The 19,290-nt window shown below is 51.0% G+C and overlaps 1 long non-coding RNA gene across 6 annotated transcripts in view; it reads left to right on the top strand.

Moving 5' to 3' along the window:
• The first annotated feature begins 850 nt into the window (after positions 1–850).
• The window catches only part of LOC142051170 (uncharacterized), a 391,438-nt gene continuing 372,998 nt past the window's right edge, over positions 851–19,290 (top strand). For 5 of the 6 annotated variants that reach the window (XR_012658334.1, XR_012658331.1, XR_012658333.1 and 2 more), the window contains exons 1-3: positions 851–865; positions 1,862–1,925; positions 2,400–2,509. This is a non-coding gene — a long non-coding RNA (uncharacterized LOC142051170). Of the gene's footprint in view, positions 866–1,861; positions 1,926–1,997; positions 2,017–2,399; positions 2,510–19,290 lie in introns of those variants that run through there. The other variant, XR_012658332.1, reaches the window with a different exon arrangement.

Raw genomic sequence — 19,290 nt, 5'->3', positions numbered from 1 at the left:
GTCAAACACATAAAAGTTTTATTGCCGAATGTTTTGTTTTTGGCAATATGTTCCAAATGCCTATTTTTGGTAAACATAACTTTTCAGGAGATTCAGGGTTGTGTGTGGCAAAACATGTCCCTCTGTTTTTGTGTCCTGCCGCACAAACGGCCGGCGGCAGGGCTCTCGTTCCCCGCTCTCGCTATTGCCACAGCAGGGCTGCGATATTTAGACCTAAGGGATGGGTTTAGGAATGGAAGGAGAGAGAACGCCTGTGTTCTGTAAGGGCTATGAATGCTGACCCTTTGCCTCCGTCTGCCGCTTTTCCTGTGCGGGTGATGAAGCCGTTTTACTTTCCTCTGTTGTTCCTGGTCTAAGTAGTTGCAAGGCTGTCGCCGCTGTGGGTGTGCAATTTGTGTTGCTGTGTTTCTGTGGAGTCCTAGCTACGGCTCGCTTCTAGTGTGGCCAAGCGTCAAGGTAGGGCTTTCAGCTTAAAGCTTCAGAAGCGCTGCGCGCCGAGATGGGTGTAGGTGAAACTGCTGTTGCGCCTGCAGCTGTGCTCGCAGGGATGCTGGGTGGCTCCGCATCAAACCGGCGAGGTGCGCGTGGACCTCCGTCGGGCTGCGCCCTGGGTGCGCGAGCGTGCCGTGTTTTTGCTGTTCCGGCTTGTATGTGCGAGGGCTTAACGTTTGATTTAATGCATTTCCTTTAACGGCAGGCTGTAGTTGGGCTCTAGATGGTATTCCTACGTGGGCGCAGGAGCTGTGGAATGGTTAAGCTGTTGCTGTGCCTCCAGGTGACTTGTTCAGTAACACTGTTTTTCCAGGTGCAGATGGATGAGTCGTGCAGGGCAACGGAGGAGAGCCCAGGGGAGCGCTGTAAGAAGGTGAGTCTGTGTAGTACTGGAGGGAAGATGTGACTGATGGCTATAGGGCTCCATTATGGGTTTTACTCTTTTTTTTTTTTTTTGTGATCTGAGGGTGCTAAGCGATGAGCCGAGCGTGATGTGGGCCCTGGAGGTGAGTCAGGCAAGGTGACCGGTGCTTGGTGGGCTGGAGTAGGTGTTCTTTTTCAGGTTATTCAGGGTTTTTTCTCCTTCTCTTCACTTTCCCATCCCAATTTGGGGCCGATTCCCTCAAACGGGGACTTCCCCCTGTGGGGCTGCTTATGCAGCCTAGGAGCTGCTGCCTGGGCACAAAAATACCTCAAACCCCTTGACTCTGGGCCTGCAATGAGGGGTGAAAATACAGGAAGAATTCTGGTGGAAAGAAAACAACTTGGGGCTTCTGGGAAAGCCAACTCCAGCTGGATTTGTGCGGCTGGAAAGGAAAAAAAAAAAGGGGGTGGGGGGAAGGAACAACAACCTAAAAGCACCCACCAACCATTCTCATGCACAAAACCGAAAGTGAAAATGACCATTTTTTGTAGGGCAAAAGCACAAAAAATCCCCACAGAACTCAGTAGTTTGGAAAAGCAACCCCAATTATTACATTATGTAAAGAAGGCGGGGGAAAAAAAAAGAAAACCAAACCAAAACCCGATCACAACCCTGATGCCACATGCCTACAAGCAGTTCCTGGGGCTTATTCTGCGGGGGTGGGAACCCAACCTTGTTCCCCAGGTTTGCTGTGCTGCTTCTCCTCCCTCGAGACACTTTGCTGTTTGGTGCAGAGGCAATGAATGGCGCTGCTGGGGCTGCGAGGGGGAAAGGTGCAGAGGAATAGAAGCTCTGTGGATGCAGCCAAGTTACGGTTTCTGGATGGTATTAATCGAGAAGAGTAATTCAGATAATGCTGCTGCCCAGCGACCAGAATTGGGTACTGAGCCCGGGAGCCGCGCACGCGCGGTGGCGTCCCTGTGATCCCCATTGCTCTCTCCGCAGGTAACAGCCCTGCGATGCTGCAGTGCCTGCGAGGTGATGCCGCCGTGCTCGTTGCTGCTTCCTGGTAAGGAAAGGCCTCCTCTGCTCTTGCTGCAGCGTGGTGGTGTGTCGGACACGATTCCCTGTGTCGGGTGAGGCCTAGGGCTGCCGGCGAGGTGAGCGAGCCCCTTTGGTGGGTGCAGGGGTATCTCCTTGTGTGCCTGTACTACTGGGGCTGGTGGGATGGGAAGCTTCAAATGACCCGCCGAGGCAGGCTTCTGGTATGCTAAAGGCGAGCGGGTGAGGGCAGCCCTAGGAGTTACCCGGGAGCTGATAGAAGGGAAGAGGGAAAGGAGGAGGAGGATGATGACCTTTTCCCCCTGCAGCTTCTGGGTGCAGAAGATGGCCGACTCCCCAGCTCACCAGAGCTCCCCCTCAGCCTCCCCTGGCCCCCCTTGCCCCGTGCGCCTGCCCCCAGCTCCAGCACGAGCGAGCTAGGCTACGTGCCTAGGAAGCCTCATCTGGTAAGAGCTGTAAGACACCCACGTATTCTCTTCAGGTGGAGGACGGCCTAGAGTCTGGAGCTGCAGAAGAGGCAGGGAGGAGAGGAGGGGAAAGAAGCATCTGAACGGCTAAATTGTGCCAGCAGCGCTGAGAGCGAGAGTCGCGGTGAGTCCTGGGCCACTGGGGCCCCGTTGCCTCTCTTGTGCGTCCTGGGCCCTCCCTGTCTCTCCCCCGGCCCCCTCTCTTTCCTTACCTGCTGCAAAATTTACTTTTTTTTTTTTGCGCCCCCCCCCCGCACCTTCTTTCTCCATCTCGCTCTGAGTGTCTCCCTGCCTCCCCGTCTTTTCAGTCCTCCCTCTCTCTGTCCTGTAGCCTGTGGCTCCTTTTTCTTTCTCCGCCTCTCTCTGCCTGGCTCTGGCTCCGTTTTTTTTTTTTTATTCCTCCTGCTCTGTCCTGTAGCCTGTCGGTGTTTTGTTGTTCTCTGGCTCTCTTGATCTGACTCCCTGTGTTACCGAAAAACGCGTTAAAATCGGAAACGACTCCTCAACACCAATTTAGTATTAAAGAGCAGGCATTCTTTATTCGCGGCGCCGGATGCACGGGGGATCGCTCCTCCTGGCGTGCGTACCTCACGCACCTTTCCCGTACAATTTGTAGATCAATGTTTTACGTATTCATACATATTCATTATTGTCCTGTCTGCTGATTGGTACAAACTTGCTCGTTCCGTATGTAAATCGCTGCGCAGGCTCGGTTGTCCTCTTCCGTTGTTCTCTTCTGTTACTTGGGTCGGTGGTGGTCTGTGAGTCGGTGGTCGCGATCTCCCCCTGCCGGAATTACCTTTTAGCTTCTCGGCTCTTACTCTTGGCAGTCTTGGCTAGTTTTCTCAGTCCGCTAAGCGAAACAGCGTTTTTTCATCCTTTTCTGACAGAAGCACGTTGTCTGTTGTTCTGTTCGCATTAATGATCGCCTACGGACTAAAATGCAGATCGACAGATACGCTGATTGGTACGCTCCATGTTCCCGTAATGGAACACCGTCTCTGGTTGATTTCATCACTTTGGTTACATTTCCCCTGTTTGGAAGTTCTGAAATAATAATTTTCTCAATACTTCCATCCTAGATCAATAATATTCCACTATGTCAGTTTAGTGTTTGCTTCATGTTCTGAAATTTTTCACTTGATTGTGGTCTCCAGGGTGTATGCAGGTCCCATTCTCTACCCAAAATTTTATTAATTTGTTGAAGTACCTCTGCAAAAAAATGTGGTGCTCTATCAGAGGACATTCCCGTTGGCACTCTAAATCTTGGTATTATTTCCTTCAGCAACGTCTTAACTACTACTCTAGCTTTGTCGGTGCAGCACGAGAAAGCTGCTGGCCATCTAGAAAATTTGTCAATCAGCACTGACAAATACTGCTCTATCTATTTTGTCTGGGTAACTCAGAGAACTTAATTTGCTAATAATTTCCGGGAGAATTTTTTGTTTTGTTACTCCTAAAGGTTGTTTCCTTTGGTTCAGGGGATTATTTCTAGGACAGATTGGACACTTAGCTACTATGGGTTTAACTATTCTTGTCGTGCCTACACACGCTACAGATGTTTTTAAACTCAAAACCGTAGCGCCTACAGCCTAATGTGTTTGCTCATGGTTTTCTTTTGCAAGTTCTGTCATAACTTGTGGGGTGGTTGTTGTTATTACTTGTTTTTCTGGTGTTACCTACCATCTCTCTGTGTTTTGTGATGCTTCCAATTGTTCTGCTAATTGCTCATCCAATTTATTATATCTCGGTTTCAACTTTGGAATTCTGATCTGTTTTACTGGTACTAGTGCAAGGATACCTTGCTCTGCAGTCCTCTTTGCAGCTTTATCGGTCAGTCGTTTGCTTATGTTTACAGCCGTCTGGCCAAATTGATGAGCTTTGCAACGCTTTACCGCCACTTCTTTTGGTTTCTGCACGTCTTCCGGAAGTTGGAGAATTTCTTCTTTATGCTGTATTGATGATTCTTGGGCTGATGGCAGTCCTTTCTCCTTCCCAATAGCTCCATGATCGTGGATCACACCAAATGCACGTTTGGAATCAGTCTAGATATTTATCCTTTGTCCTTCTGCCATTCGCAGAGCTCGCTTCAATGCTACCAATACTGCTTTCTGTGCTGAGGTGTTTGCAGGCAGCACCCCTGACTCCGTTCCCTCGGCGGCGATAACGACAGCATATCCGGCCATTCGCTTCTCTTCTCGCCCAGAGCTTCTTCCATCTGTAAACAACTCCAGATCAGGATTTTCCCAGAGGTTTGTGTGTCAGGTCTGGTCTGCTGGAATAGACTTGTTCAATAGTTAGCAAGCGATCGTGTTCTAAATTGTCCGTAAGGTTTTCTGTTGTTAAAAACATAGCAGGATTCAGTATAGCAGTAGTCTTCGATTCCACATTGTCTTGTTCTAACAGAACAACTTGATATTTCAACATTCTGCTAAGGGATAGCCAACGACCCCCCTTTTGTTCTAAAACAGTCACCGCTATGTGCGGGACATATACTGTCATCTTCTGTCCCATTGTTAACTTTGGGGCTTCCCGGATCGGCAGCGCTGTTGTTGCTACTGCCCGTAAACACCTAGGCCATCTTTTACTCGCGTGGTCAGGTTGTTTGGAGAAGTAGCCCACAGGTCTCTTCCAGGTTCCCAGTCGCTGTGTCAGCACTCCAAGGGCTAAATGTTGTCTTTCGTGGACAAACAACTGAAAAGGTTTAGCGAAATCAGGTAGGCCTAATGCAGGGGCCATCATCGAGGCTCTTTTCAGTTCTTTGAATGCCGTTTGGCATCCGGGCGTCCAGGTTAAATATTTATCCTTTTGAGTCTTTCAATGCCTCAAATAATGGTTTTACATACAGTCTATAGTTCAGAATCCAGAGCTGATGCTATTTCATTGTTTTCAGAAAAGCTCTCAGTTCCTTCGGGCTGCTAGGTTCGGGAATTTGACAAATAGTTTCTTTCTTTTCACTTTCTAATTGTCTTTGTCTTTGAGATTTCAAATCCTAAATAAATGGCTGCTTCTTTTCCTATTTGGGTTTTGTTTCTGGAAACTCCGCATCTTTCTTGGCCCAGAAAATTTAAAAATTTCAAAACATTTTTCTTTACTTTGTGCCGCTATCAGAATGTCATCCGCATTCTGTAACAAGATGCCTCTCCCTGGGTTCTGTTTTTTCTATATCTCTAATTTTTTTTTGCCAGCTGAGTCTCAAGTATCGTAGGACTATTTTTAAATCCTTGTGGAAGTACGGTCCATGGTAGCTGTGTCTTTCATTCTGTGGTGGGGCTTTCCCATTGCAAAGCAAATAGGCTTTGACTTTTTATGCCTGGAGGTATGCAAAAGAAGGCGTCCTTCAAATCTAGTACAGTAAACCATTTATGCTCCTCCTTTAAAAGAGGTCAGTAAAGTGTATGGATTAGCTACTACCGGATGTATATCTTGGACCACCTGATTTATAGCCCTTAAATCGTGAACTAGCTAATACTCTTTGCCTCTAGATTTCTTTACTGGCGACACAGGAGTACTATATTCTGATTCACATTCCACTAAAAGCTCATATTCTGAAAAATTTTATAATTAACTTCTGTAATCCTTTTCGAGCCTCTCGCTTAATAGGGTATTGTTTTTGTCTTACGGGCTTGGCTCCAAGCTTTAAGGTTACTTTTACCGGCTCTGCCCACTTAGATCGCTCCGGAGCTCCGCTCGCTCAAACCAAAGGAATTACTACGTTTTCCACTTCCTCGGGAACCCGTTCCTCCCTGGAGGAATCCTGTAACATAAACGCTCTCGCCTCTGTGGCTTTTGATTCTGGTATTAGTGATTTAATCTCTCCATCTTTAAAAGTTACTTGAGCATCTAATTGACCTAATAGATCTCGTCATAACAGAGGCAGTGGACATTCAGGCATATGCAGAAACTGGTGAGTTGCCCATTGCTTCTCCAATTTAAACTTTAATGGCTCTGAGAGGGGCTAATTTTTCTTTGCCCTGTTGCGCTAGCAACATCTACTGATTTATGATCAAATTTCTCTTCACGTGTATTCAATACCAAATAAGTGGCTCCCGTATCTACCAAAAATTCTATTTCTTCATTCCGTAGCTTCAGTGTAACCAGGTGTTCAGCTAGGGTTGATTCCCCTGGTCTCCTTCATGCCAAGCTACTTCAAGCATTTAACCCAGATCTCTGGATTCAGGTTGTTCTAGTTTCTGAAGGTTGTTTTCTCTCCCCCCGCCCCCATCTGGGGCTGATTGTCTTATGAATATAGAGACCAGCTGAATTGCTTTTTCTGGTTTTTCTGGGTTCAAATGAGTATATTTTCTGGTGGTCACCTTCAGTCTTTCCATAAAGGCTGAAGGGGACTCACTTAATTCTTGTCTCACTTCATAAATTTTGACCAATTTATTGCTTTTGGCATTGCTTGTCTTACTCCAAATAAAATCTCTCTCTGACATCTAGTCAACATTCCCCTGGGTCCTGGCTGATTAGGGTCCCACTCGGGATTTGTAGATGGAAAATTCTTATTCATTGTTCTCTGTAAATTCCTGTTAGCATGTGCTCCCTGCACCTGCCTTCTGGCTGTATTCCATACTATTTTCTTGTCAGTTTCATCAAGCGAAGTATCCAGTATCACAAGTAGAGCAACACTCTTTCAAGTTCTCACCACGTTTTCCTCTTTTCAGAAACATTGCCGTAGAATCTTGTGGACATACCTCACGCTGTTTCTGCTGCTCGGGATGATTCCACGGTGTAAAGAACAAATCAACATATGCCACTTCTTCCCGTTTGCCTTCCCTTTTTACAAAACAACATTAATTGCAAGATGGTACGATATTGCAATGTCTCGTGTTCTGGCCATTTGTGCCCACCTTCCAATTGATACGTTGGCCACCAATGATTGCAATATTCAATTAATGGTTTCCGAGTTAGTGGGTCACCGCCCCCGACGTCTTTCCAGTGCTTCAAAATACATCGCAAAGGTGTTCTCTGTGGGATAGGTTTCCTACTCAGTAATGCTCCCGTCTCCCAGTCGACTAGTAGTTGTGATAGTGCACTATCACAAATACTAGTCAGAGGGACTCCAACCCCCGTTAGAGGTCTCACTGGAAATCTGCCACTGGGATCTGTAGCCCCCTGCTAGATACCCCTGGAGACTTCAACCCCCTGTTGAAGACTCCCCTACCCTCGGGTCCCGCTCCACAGGCTTTCGCCTAGCAGAGACTTACCAACCGAGGCACCTCTTGGCCCCGACCCTGCGTGGCTTTCGCCGCGCCTTACGGGCAGGCCTGTGGGACTCAAACCCGCTATCCTATCCTATGTGGGAAACTAACCCCACGTATTATTCTACCTAAGTTTCTTCTTCAAAGAATGCCTTGTTTACCTCAATCCAGGGGATCTTGCTCAGAATTCTCTGGCCCGGGGATCGGAAGCTCTCCCGGAGAATTCCTCGGGGCCGGCTGCAGGTCCCACGATCCCACGGATCCGTCGAGATTCAAAAGCAGGTTCCCACCTGGGGTGCCAAAACTGTTACCGAAAAACGCGTTAAAATCGGAAACGACTCCTCAACACCAATTTAGTATTAAAGAGCAGGCATTCTATATTCACGGTGCCGGATGCACGGGGGATCGCTCCTCCTGGCGTGCGTACCTCACGCACCTTTCCTCTACAATTTGTAGATCAATGTTTTACGTATTCATACATATTCATTATTGTCCTGTCTGCTGATTGGTACAAACTTGCTCGTTCCGTATGTAAATCGCTGCGCAGGCTCGGTTGTCCTCCCAGTACAGTGCGGGGAACGGGGACGTACAGTGCGGGGAACGGGGACGTACCAGGATCTACTGGGTTGTATTGGGAGGGAACTGGGACGTACTGGGAGGCTCTACAATGTCCTGGGATGTCCTGGGATGTACTGTGGAGGAACTAGGATGTACAGGCTTGTACTGGGTTGTACCGGGTGGAACTGGCAGGAATTTGGGATGTACCAGGATGTACTGGGATGTACTGGGAGGTAACTGTTATGTACTGGGAAGGAACTGGTAGGGAACTGGGATGTACTCGTATGTACTGGGAGGGAAGTGTTATGTACTGAGGGTAACTGGGACGTACTGGGATGTGCTGGGAGGGAACTGTGAAGTACTGGGATGTACTGGGAGGGAACTGGGATGTACTGGGAGGGAACTGGGATGTACTGGGATGTACTGGGAGGGCACTGGAATGTAATGGGATGTACTGGGAGGGAACTGGGGCGTACTGGGAGGGAACTACAATGTGCTGGGATGTCCTGGGATGTACCGTGGAGGAAGTAGGGTGTACAGGCTTGTACTGGGTTGTACCGGGTGGAACTAGCAGGGATTTGGGATGTACCAGGATCTACTGGGATGTACTGGGAGGGAAGTGTTATGTACTGAGGGGAACTGGGACGTACTGGGATGTGCTGGGAGGGAACTGTGAAGTACTGGGATGTACTTAGAGGGAACTGGGATGTACTGGGAGGGAACTGGGATGTACTGGGTGGAAAGTGTTGGGAATTGGGATTTACTGGGAGGGAACTGGGATGTACTGTGAGGGACTGGGAGGGATCTGGGATGTACTGGGCTGCACTGGTAGGGAACTGGGATGTACTGGGAGGAAACTGGAATGTCCCAGTTGACACCCACTTCCCTCCCAGTTTCCTCCCAGTATATCCCAGTTTCCTCCCAGTATATCCCAGTTTCCTCCCAGTATATCCCAGTTTCCTCCCAGTATATCCCAGTTTCCTCCCAGTATATCCCAGTTTCCTCCCAGTACATCCCAGTAAATCCAGCTTGCTGCCAGTACATGCCAATACATCGCCGTACATTCCAGTTCCGTTCCTGTACATCCCAATACATCCCCGTTCCATGCCAGTACATCCCAGTTCCCTACCAGTTCATCCCCTTACATCCCAATTCCCTCCCGGTTCACTACCACTTCTTTCCCAGTGCCTCCCAATACATCCCAGTTCCGTCCCATTACATCCCCGTACATCCCAGTTCCCTCCCAGTACGTCCCAGTTCCCTCCCAGTACATCCCAGGTCCCTCCCAGTACTGGGAGGGAACTGGGATGTACTGGGAGGCACTACAATGTGCGGGGATGCCCTGGGATGTACTGTGGAGGAACTAGGATGTACAGGCTTGTACTGGGTTGTACCGGGTGGAACTGGCAGGGATTTGGGATGTACCAGGATCTACTGGGATGTACTGGGATGTACTGGGAGGTAACTGTTGTGTACTGGGAGTGAACTGGGAGGGAACTGGGATGTACTGTGAGGGAACTGGGATGTACTGTGAGGACACTGGGATGTACTGGTATGTACTGGGAGGGAAGTGTTATGTACTGAGGGGAACTGGGACGTACTGGGACGTGCTGGGAGGGAACTATGAAGTATTGGGATGTACTTAGAGGGAACTGGGATGTACTGGGAGTGAACTGGGAGGGAACTGTGAAGTACTGGGATGTACTGGGAGGGAACTGGGATGTACTGGGAGGGAACTGGTATGTACTGGGAGGGAACTGGGATGTACTGGGTGGAAAGTGTTGGGAATTGGGATTTAGTGGGAGGGAACTGGGATGGACTGGGAGGGAACTGGGATGTAGTGGGACATACTGGGAGGGAACTGGGATGTACTGGGGTGTACTGGGAGGGAAGTGTTATGTACTGAGGGGAACTGGGACGTACTGGGATGTACTGGGAGGGAACTGTGAAGTACTGGGATGTACTGGGAGTGAACTGGGAGGGAACTGGTATGTAGTAGGATGTACTGGGTGGGAACTGGTATGTACTGGGAGGGAAGTGTTATGTACTGGGAGGGAACTGTGAAGTACTGGGATGTACTGGGAGTGAACTGGGAGGGAACTGGTATGTAGTAGGATGTACCGGGAGGGAACTGGTATGTACCGGGAGGGAACTGGTATGTACCGGGAGGGAACTGGGATGTACCGGGAGGGAACTGGGATGTACCGGGAGGGAACTGGGATGTACCGGGAGGGAACTGGGATGTACCGGGAGGGAACTGGGATGTACCGGGAGGGAACTGGGATGTACCGGGAGGGAACTGGGATGTACCGGGAGGGAACTGGGATGTACTGGGGACATACTGGCAGGGAACTGGGACGTACTGGGGACATATTGGCAGGGAACTGGGATGTACTGGGAGGGGATTGGGATGTACTGGGAGGGAACTTGGATGTATTGGGAGGGAAGTGTTATGTACCAAGGGGGAACTGGGACGTACTGGGATGTAGTGGGAGTGAACTGTGAAGTACTGGGATGTACTTAGAGGGAACTGGGATGTACTGGGAGGGAACTTTGAAGTACTGGGATGTACTTAGAGGAAACTGGGAGGCAACTGGGATGTAGTGGGACGTACGGGAATGGAACTGGGAGTGAACTGTGTGTGAACTGGGATGGAACTGGGATGTACTGTGAGGGAACTGGGAGGGATCTGGGATGTACTGGGCTGCACTGGTAGGGAACTGGGATGTACTGGGAGGACACTGGAATGTCCCAGTTGACACCCACTTCCCTCCCAGTTTCCTCCCAGTAAATCCCAGTTTCCTCCCAGTAAATCCCAGTTTCCTCCCAGTAAATCCCAGTTTCCTCCCAGTTCTCTCCCAGTTTCCTCCCAGTTCTCTCCCAGTACTGGGAGGGACCTGGGATGTACTGGGAGGCACTACAATGTGCGGGGATGCCCTGGGATGTACTGTGGAGGAACTAGGATGTACAGGCTTGTACTGGGTTGTACCGGGTGGAACTGGCAGGGATTTGGGATGTACCAGGATCTACTGGGATGTACTGGGAGGTAACTGTTGTGTACTGGGAGTGAACTGGGAGAGAACTGGGATGTACTGGGAGGGAACTGGGATGTACTGTGAGGACACTGGGATGTACTGGTATGTACTGGGAGGGAAGTGTTATGTACTGAGGGGAACTGGGACGTACTGGGACGTGCTGGGAGGGAACTATGAAGTATTGGGATGTACTTAGAGGGAACTGGGATGTACTGGGAGGGAACTTGGAGTGAACTGGGAGGGAACTGTGAAGTACTGGGATGTACTGGGAGGGAACTGAGATGTACTGGGTGGAAAGTGTTGGGAATTGGGATTTACTGGGAGGGAACTGGGATGGACTGGGAGGGAACTGGGATGTAGTGGGACATACTGGGAGGGAACTGGGATGTACTGGGGTGTACTGGGAGGGAACTGTTATGTACCGAGGGGGAACTGGGATGTACTGGGAGTGAACTGTGAAGTACTGGGATGTACTTAGAGGGAAGTGGGAGGGAACTTGGATGTAGTGGGAGGGAACTGGGGTTTACTTGGAGGAAAGTGGCATGTACTGGGCTGTACTGGAATGGAACTGGGAGTGAACTGTGTGTGAACTGTGAGGGAACTGGGATGTACTGTGAGGGAACTGGGATGTACTGTGAGGGAACTGGGATGTACTGGGACGGACTGGGAGGGAACTGGGAGGGACTGGGAGGGATCTGGGATGTACTGGGCTGCACTGGTAGGGAACTGGGATGTACTGGGAGGAAACTGGAATGTCCCAGTTGACACCCACTTCCCTCCCAGTGCCTCCCAGTATATCCCAGTTTCCTCCCAGTACATCCCAGTAAATCCCAGTTTGCTCCCAGTACATCGCAGTACATTCCAGTTCCGTTCCTGTACATCCCAATACATCCCCGTTCCATGCCAGTACATCCCAGTTCCCTACCAGTTCATCCCCGTAAATCCCAATTCCCTCCCGGTTCACTACCACTTCTTTCCCAGTTCCGTCCCATTACATCCCAGTTCCGTCCCATTACATCCCAGTACATCCCAGGTCCCTCCCAGTACGTCCCAGTTCCCTCCCAGTACATCCCAGTTCCCTCCCAGTACTGGGAGGGAACTGGGATGTACTGGGAGGCACTACAATGTGCGGGGATGCCCTGGGATGTACTGTGGAGGAACTAGGATGTACAGGCTTGTACTGGGTTGTACCGGGTGGAACTGGCAGGGATTTGGGATGTACCAGGATCTACTGGGATGTACTGGGAGGTAACTGTTATGTACTGGGAAGGAACAGGGAGGGAACTGGGATGTACTGGTAGGGAACTGGGATGTACTGTGAGGGAACTGGGACGTACCGTGAGGACACTGGGATGTACTGGTATGTACTGGGAGGGAAGTGTTATGTACTGAGGGGAACTGGGACGTACGGGGATGTACTGGGAGTGAACTGGGAGGGAACTGGTATGTAGTAGGATGTACTGGGTGGGAACTGGGATGTAGTGGGAGGGAACTGGGATGTAGTGGGAGGGAACTGGGATGTAGTGGGAGGGAACTGGGATGTAGTGGGAGGGAACTGGTAGGGAACTGGGATGTACTGGGAGGGAACTGGGATGTACTGGGACATACTGGCAGGGAACTGGGATGTACTGGGAGGGGATTGGGACGGACTAGGATGGAACTGGGATGTACTGGGCTGCACTGGTAGGGAACTGGGATGTACTGGGAGGAAACTGGAATGTCCCAGTTGACACCCACTTCCCTCCCAATGCCTCCCAGTATATCCCAGTTTCCTCCCAGTATATCCCAGTTTCCTCCCAGTATATCCCAGTTTCCTCCCAGTACATCCCAGTAAATCCCAGCTCGCTGCCAGTACATGCCAATACATCGCTGTACATTCCAGTTCTGTTCCTGTACATCCCAATACATCCCCGTTCCATGCCAGTACATCCCAGTTTCCTACCAGTTCATCCCCGTACATCCCAATTCCCTCCCGGTTCACTACCACTTCTTTCCCAGTGCCTCCCAATACATCCCAGTTCCGTCCCATTACATCCCAGTACGTCCCAGTTCCCTCCCAGTACGTCCCAGTTCCCTCCCAGTACATCCCAGGTCCCTCCCAGTACTGGGAGGGAACTGGGATGTACTGGGAGGCACTACAATGTGCGGGGATGCCCTGGGATGTACTGTGGAGGAACTAGGATGTACAGGCTTGTACTGGGTTGTACCGGGTGGAACTGGCAGGGATTTGGGATGTACCAGGATCTACTGGGATGTACTGGGATGTACTGGGAGGTAACTGTTGTGTACTGGGAGTGAACTGGGAGGGAACTGGGATGTACTTGGAGGGAAATGGGAGAGAACTGAGATGTACTGGAGGGAACTGGAATGGAATAAGAGGGAACTAGGACGCACTGGTCGGAAACAGGGACGGAACTGGGATGTACTGGGATGTACTGGGAGGGAACTGGGACGTACTGGGAGGGAACTGTTGTGTACTGGGAGTGAACTGGGAGGGAACTGGTATGTAGTAGGATGTACTGGGAGGGAACTGGGAGGGAACTGGGATGCACTGGGAGGGAATTGGGACGGACTGGGATGTAGTGGTAGGGAACTGGGATGTACTGGGAGGAAACTGGAATGTCCCAGTTGACACCCACTTTCCTCCCAGTTTCCTCCCAGTTTCCTCCCAGTTTCCTCCCAGTATCCTCCCAGTATCCTCCCAGTATATCCCAGTTTGCTCCCAGTACATCCCAGTAAATCCCAGTTTGCTCCCAGTACATCGCAGTACATTCCAGTTCTGTTCCTGTACATCCCAATACATCCCCGTTCCATGCCAGTACATCCCAGTTTCCTACCAGTTCATCCCCGTACATCCCAATTCCCTCCCGGTTCGCTACCACTTCTTTCCCATTGCCTCCAAATACATCCCAGTTCCGTCCCATTACATCCCAGTACATCCCAGGTCCCTCCCAGTACATCCCAGGTCCCTCCCAGTACTGGGAGGGAACTGGGATGTACTGGGAGGCACTACAATGTGCGGGGATGCCCTGGGATGTACTGTGGAGGAACTAGGATGTACAGGCTTGTACTGGGTTGTACCGGGTGGAACTAGCAGGGATTTGGGATGTACCAGGATCTACTGGGATGTACTGGGATGTACTGGGAGGTAAATGTTATGTACTGGGAGTGAACTGGGAGGGAACTGGGACGTACTGGTAGGGAACTGGGATGTACTGTGAGGACACTGGGATGTCCTGTTATGTACTGGGAGGGAAGTGTTATGTACTGAGGGGAACTGGTGCGTACTGGGATGTACTGGGAGGGAACTGTGAAGTACTGGGATGTACTGGGAGTGAACTGGGAGGGAACTGGTATGTAGTAGGATGTACTGGGTGGGAACTGGGATGTACCAGGATGTAGTGGGAGGGAACTGGGATGTAGTGGGAGGGAACTGGGATGTAGTGGGAGGGAACTGGGATGTAGTGGGAGGGAACTGGGATGTAATGGGAGGGAACTGGGAGGGAACTGGGATGTACTGGGAGGGAACTGGGATGTACTGGGAGGGAACTGGGAGGGAACTGGGATGTACTGGGACATACTGGCAGGGAACTGGGATGTACTGGGAGGGGATTGGGATGTACTGGGAGGGAACTTGGATGTATTGGGAGGGAAGTGTTATGTACCAAGGGGGAACTGGGACGTACTGGGATGTAGTGGGAGTGAACTGTGAAGTACTGGGATGTACTTAGATGGATCTGGGATGTACTGGGAGGGAACTTTGAAGTACTGGGATGTACTTAGAGGAAACTGGGAGGCAACAGGTATGTACTGGGATGTACTGGAATGGAACTGGGAGTGAACTGTGTGTGAACTGGGAGGGAACTGGGATGTACTGTGAGGGAACTGGGATGTACTGGGAAGGACTGGGAGGGATCTGGGATGTACTGGGCTGCACTGGTAGGGAACTGGGATGTACTGGGAGGAAACTGGAATGTCTCAGTTGACACCCACTTTCCTCCCAGTTTCCTCCCAGTATATCCCCGTTTCCTCCCAGTATATCCCAGTTTCCTCCCAGTACATCCCAGTAAATCCCAGCTCGCTCCCAGTACATGCCAATACATCGCCGTACATTCCAGTACATCCCAGTTTCCTACCAGTTCATCCCCTTACATCCCAATTCCCTCCCGGTTCACTACCACTTCTTTCCCAGTGCCTCCCAATACATCCCAGTTCCGTCCCATTACATCCCAGTACATCCCAGCTCCCTCCCAGTACATCCCAGGTCCCTCCCAGTACTGGGAGGGAACTGGGATGTACTGGGAGGCACTACAATGTGCGGGGATGCCCTGGGATGTACCGTGGAGGAACTAGGATGTACAGGCTTGTACTGGGTTGTACCGGGTGGAACTGGCAGGGATTTGGGATGTACCAGGATCTACTAGGATGTACTGGGATGTACTGGGAGGTAACTGTTTTGTACTGGGAAGGAACTGGTAGGGAACTGGGATGTACTGTGAGGGAACTGGGACGTACTGTGAGGACACTGGGATGTACTGTTATGTACTGGGAGGGAAGTGTTATGTACTGAGGGGAACTGGGACGTACTGGGATGTACTGGGAGGGAACTGTGAAGTACTGGGATGTACTGGGAGTGAACTGGGAGGGAACTGGTATGTAGTAGGATGTACTGGGTGGGAACTGGGATGTACCAGGATGTACTGGGATGTACTAGGAGGGAACTGGTATGTACTGGGAGGGAACTGGGAGGGAACTGGGATGTACTGGGAGGGAACTGCTATGTACTGCGAGCGAACTGGGATGTACTGGGGACATACTGGCAGGGAACTGGGATGTACTGGGAGGGGATTGGGATGTACTGGGAGGGAACTTGGATGTATTGGGAGGGAAGTGTTATGTACCAAGGGGGAACTGGGATGTACTGGGATGTAGTGGGAGTGAACTGTGAAGTACTGGGATGTATTTAGAGGGAACTGGGATGTACTGGGAGGGAACTTTGAAGTACTGGGATGTACTTAGAGGAAACTGGGAGGCAACTGGCATGTACTGGGATGTACTGGAATGGAACTGGGAGTGAATTGTGTGTGAACTGGGAGGGAACTGGGATATACTGTGAGGGAACTGGGATGTACTGGGAGGGACTGGGAGGGATCTGGGATGTACTGGGCTGCACTGGTAGGGAACTGGGATGTACTGGGAGGAAACTGGAATGTCCCAGTTGACACCCACTTCCCTCCCAGTTTCCTCCCAGTATATCCCAGTTTCCTCCCAGTATATCCCAGTTTCCTCCCAGTACATCCCAGTAAATCCAGCTTGCTGCCAGTACATGCCAATACATCGCCGTACATTCCAGTTCCGTTCCTGTACATCCCAATACATCCCCGTTCCATGCCAGTACATCCCAGTTTCCTACCAGTTCATCCCCTTACATCCCAATTCCCTCCCGGTTCACTACCACTTCTTTCCCAGTGCCTCCCAATACATCCCAGTTCCGTCCCATTACATCCCCGTACGTCCCAGTTCCCTCCCAGTACGTCCCAGTTCCCTCCCAGTACATCCCAGGTCCCTCCCAGTACTGGGAGGGAACTGGGATGTACTGGGAGGCACTACAATGTGCGGGGATGCCCTGGGATGTACTGTGGAGGAACTAGGATGTACAGGCTTGTACTGGGTTGTACCGGGTGGAACTGGCAGGGATTTGGGATGTACCAGGATCTACTGGGATGTACTGGGATGTACTGGGAGGTAACTGTTGTGTACTGGGAGTGAACTGGGAGGGAACTGGGATGTACTGTGAGGGAACTGGGACGTACTGTGAGGACACTGGGATGTACTGGTATGTACTGGGAGGGAAGTGTTATGTACTGAGGGGAACTGGGACGTACTGGGACGTGCTGGGAGGGAACTATGAAGTATTGGGATGTACTTAGAGGGAACTGGGATGTACTGGGAGGGAACTGGGAGTGAACTGGGAGGGAACTGTGAAGTACTGGGATGTACTTAGAGGGAACTGGTATGTACTGGGAGGGAACTGGGATGGACTGGGTGGAAAGTGTTGGGAATTGGGATTTAGTGGGAGGGAACTGGGATGGACTGGGAGGGAACTGGGATGTACTGGGGTGTACTGGGAGGGAACTGTTATGTACCGAGGGGGAACTGGGATGTACTGGGAGTGAACTGTGAAGTACTGGGATGTACTTAGAGGGAAGTGGGAGGGAACTTGGATGTAGTGGGAGGGAACTGGGATTTACTTGGAGGAAAGTGGCATATACTGGGCTGTACTGGAATGGAACTGGGAGTGAACTGTGTGTGAACTGTGAGGGAACTGGGATGTACTGTGAGGGAACTGGGATGTACTGGGACGTACTGGGACAGACTGGGAGGGATCTGGGCTGCACTGGTTGGGAACTGGGATGTACTGGGAGGCACTACAATGTGCGGGGATGCCCTGGGATGTACTGTGGAGGAACTAGGATGTACAGGCTTGTACTGGGTTGTACCGGGTGGAACTGGCAGGGATTTGGGATGTACCAGGATCTACTGGGATGTACTGGGAGGTAACTGTTGTGTACTGGGAGTGAACTGGGAGGGAACTGGGATGTACTGGGAGGGAACTGGGATGTACTGTGAGGACACTGGGATGTACTGGTATGTACTGGGAGGGAAGTGTTATGTACTGAGGGGAACTGGGACGTACTGGGACGTGCTGGGAGGGAACTATGAAAGTATTGGGATGTACTTAGAGGGAACTGGGATGTACTGGGAGTGAACTGGGAGGGAACTGTGAAGTACTGGGATGTACTGGGAGGGAACTGGGATGTACTGGGAGGGAACTGGGATGTACTGGGTGGAAAGTGTTGGGAATTGGGATTTAGTGGGAGGGAACTGGGATGGACTGGGAGGGAACTGGGATGTAGTGGGACATACTGGGAGGGAACTGGGATGTACTGGGGTGTACTGGGAGGGAAGTGTTATGTACTGAGGGGAACTGGGACGTACTGGGATGTACTGGGAGGGAACTGTGAAGTACTGGGATGTACTGGGAGTGAACTGGGAGGGAACTGGTATGTAGTAGGATGTACTGGGTGGGAACTGGGATGTACTGGGAGGGAACTGGTATGTACTGGGAGGGAACTGGGATGTACTGGGATGTAGTGGGAGGGAACTGGCAGGGAACTGGGATGTAGTGGGAGGGAACTGGTATGTACTGGGAGGGAACTGGGATGTACTGGGACATACTGGCAGGGAACTGGGATGTACTGGGAGGGGATTGGGACGGACTGGGAGGGAACTGGGATGTACTGGGCTGCACTGGTAGGGAACTGGGATGTACTGGGAGGAAACTGGAATGTCCCAGTTGACACCCACTTCCCTCCCAATGCCTCCCAGTATATCCCAGTTTCCTCCCAGTACATCCCAGTTTCCTCCCAGTACATCCCAGTAAATCCCAGTTTGCTCCCAGTACATCGCAGTACATTCCAGTTCCGTTCCTGTACATCCCAATACATCCCCGTTCCATGCCAGTACATCCCAGTTCCCTACCAGTTCATCCCCGTACATCCCAATTCCCTCCCGGTTCGCTACCACTTCTTTCCCAGTGCCTCCCAATACATCCCAGTTCCGTCCCATTACATCCCAGTACATCCCAGGTCCCTCCCAGTACATCCCAGGTCCCTCCCAGTACATCCCAGGTCCCTCCCCGTTAATCCTAGGTCCCTCCCAGTACTGGGAGGGACCTGGGATGTACTGGGAGGCACTACAATGTGCGGGGATGCCCTGGGATGTACTGTGGAGGAACTAGGATGTACAGGCTTGTACTGGGTTGTACCGGGTGGAACTGGCAGGGATTTGGGATGTACCAGGATCTACTAGGATGTACTGGGAGGTAACTGTTATGTACTGGGAGTGAACTGGGAGGGAACTGGGATGTACTGGGAGGGAACTGGGACGTACCGTGAGGACACTGGGATGTACTGGTATGTACTGGGAGGGAAGTGTTATGTACTGAGGGGAACTGGGACGTACTGGGATGTACTGGGAGGGAACTGTGAAGTACTGGGATGTACTGGGAGTGAACTGGGAGGGAACTGGTATGTAGTGGGATGTAC

Source organism: Phalacrocorax aristotelis, unplaced genomic scaffold (assembly GCF_949628215.1).
Source record: "Phalacrocorax aristotelis unplaced genomic scaffold, bGulAri2.1 scaffold_62, whole genome shotgun sequence".
Lineage (NCBI taxonomy): Eukaryota > Metazoa > Chordata > Aves > Suliformes > Phalacrocoracidae > Phalacrocorax > Phalacrocorax aristotelis.
Note: the sequence above shows the minus strand (reverse complement) of the source record. Positions and strands in the feature narration are given on the sequence as shown.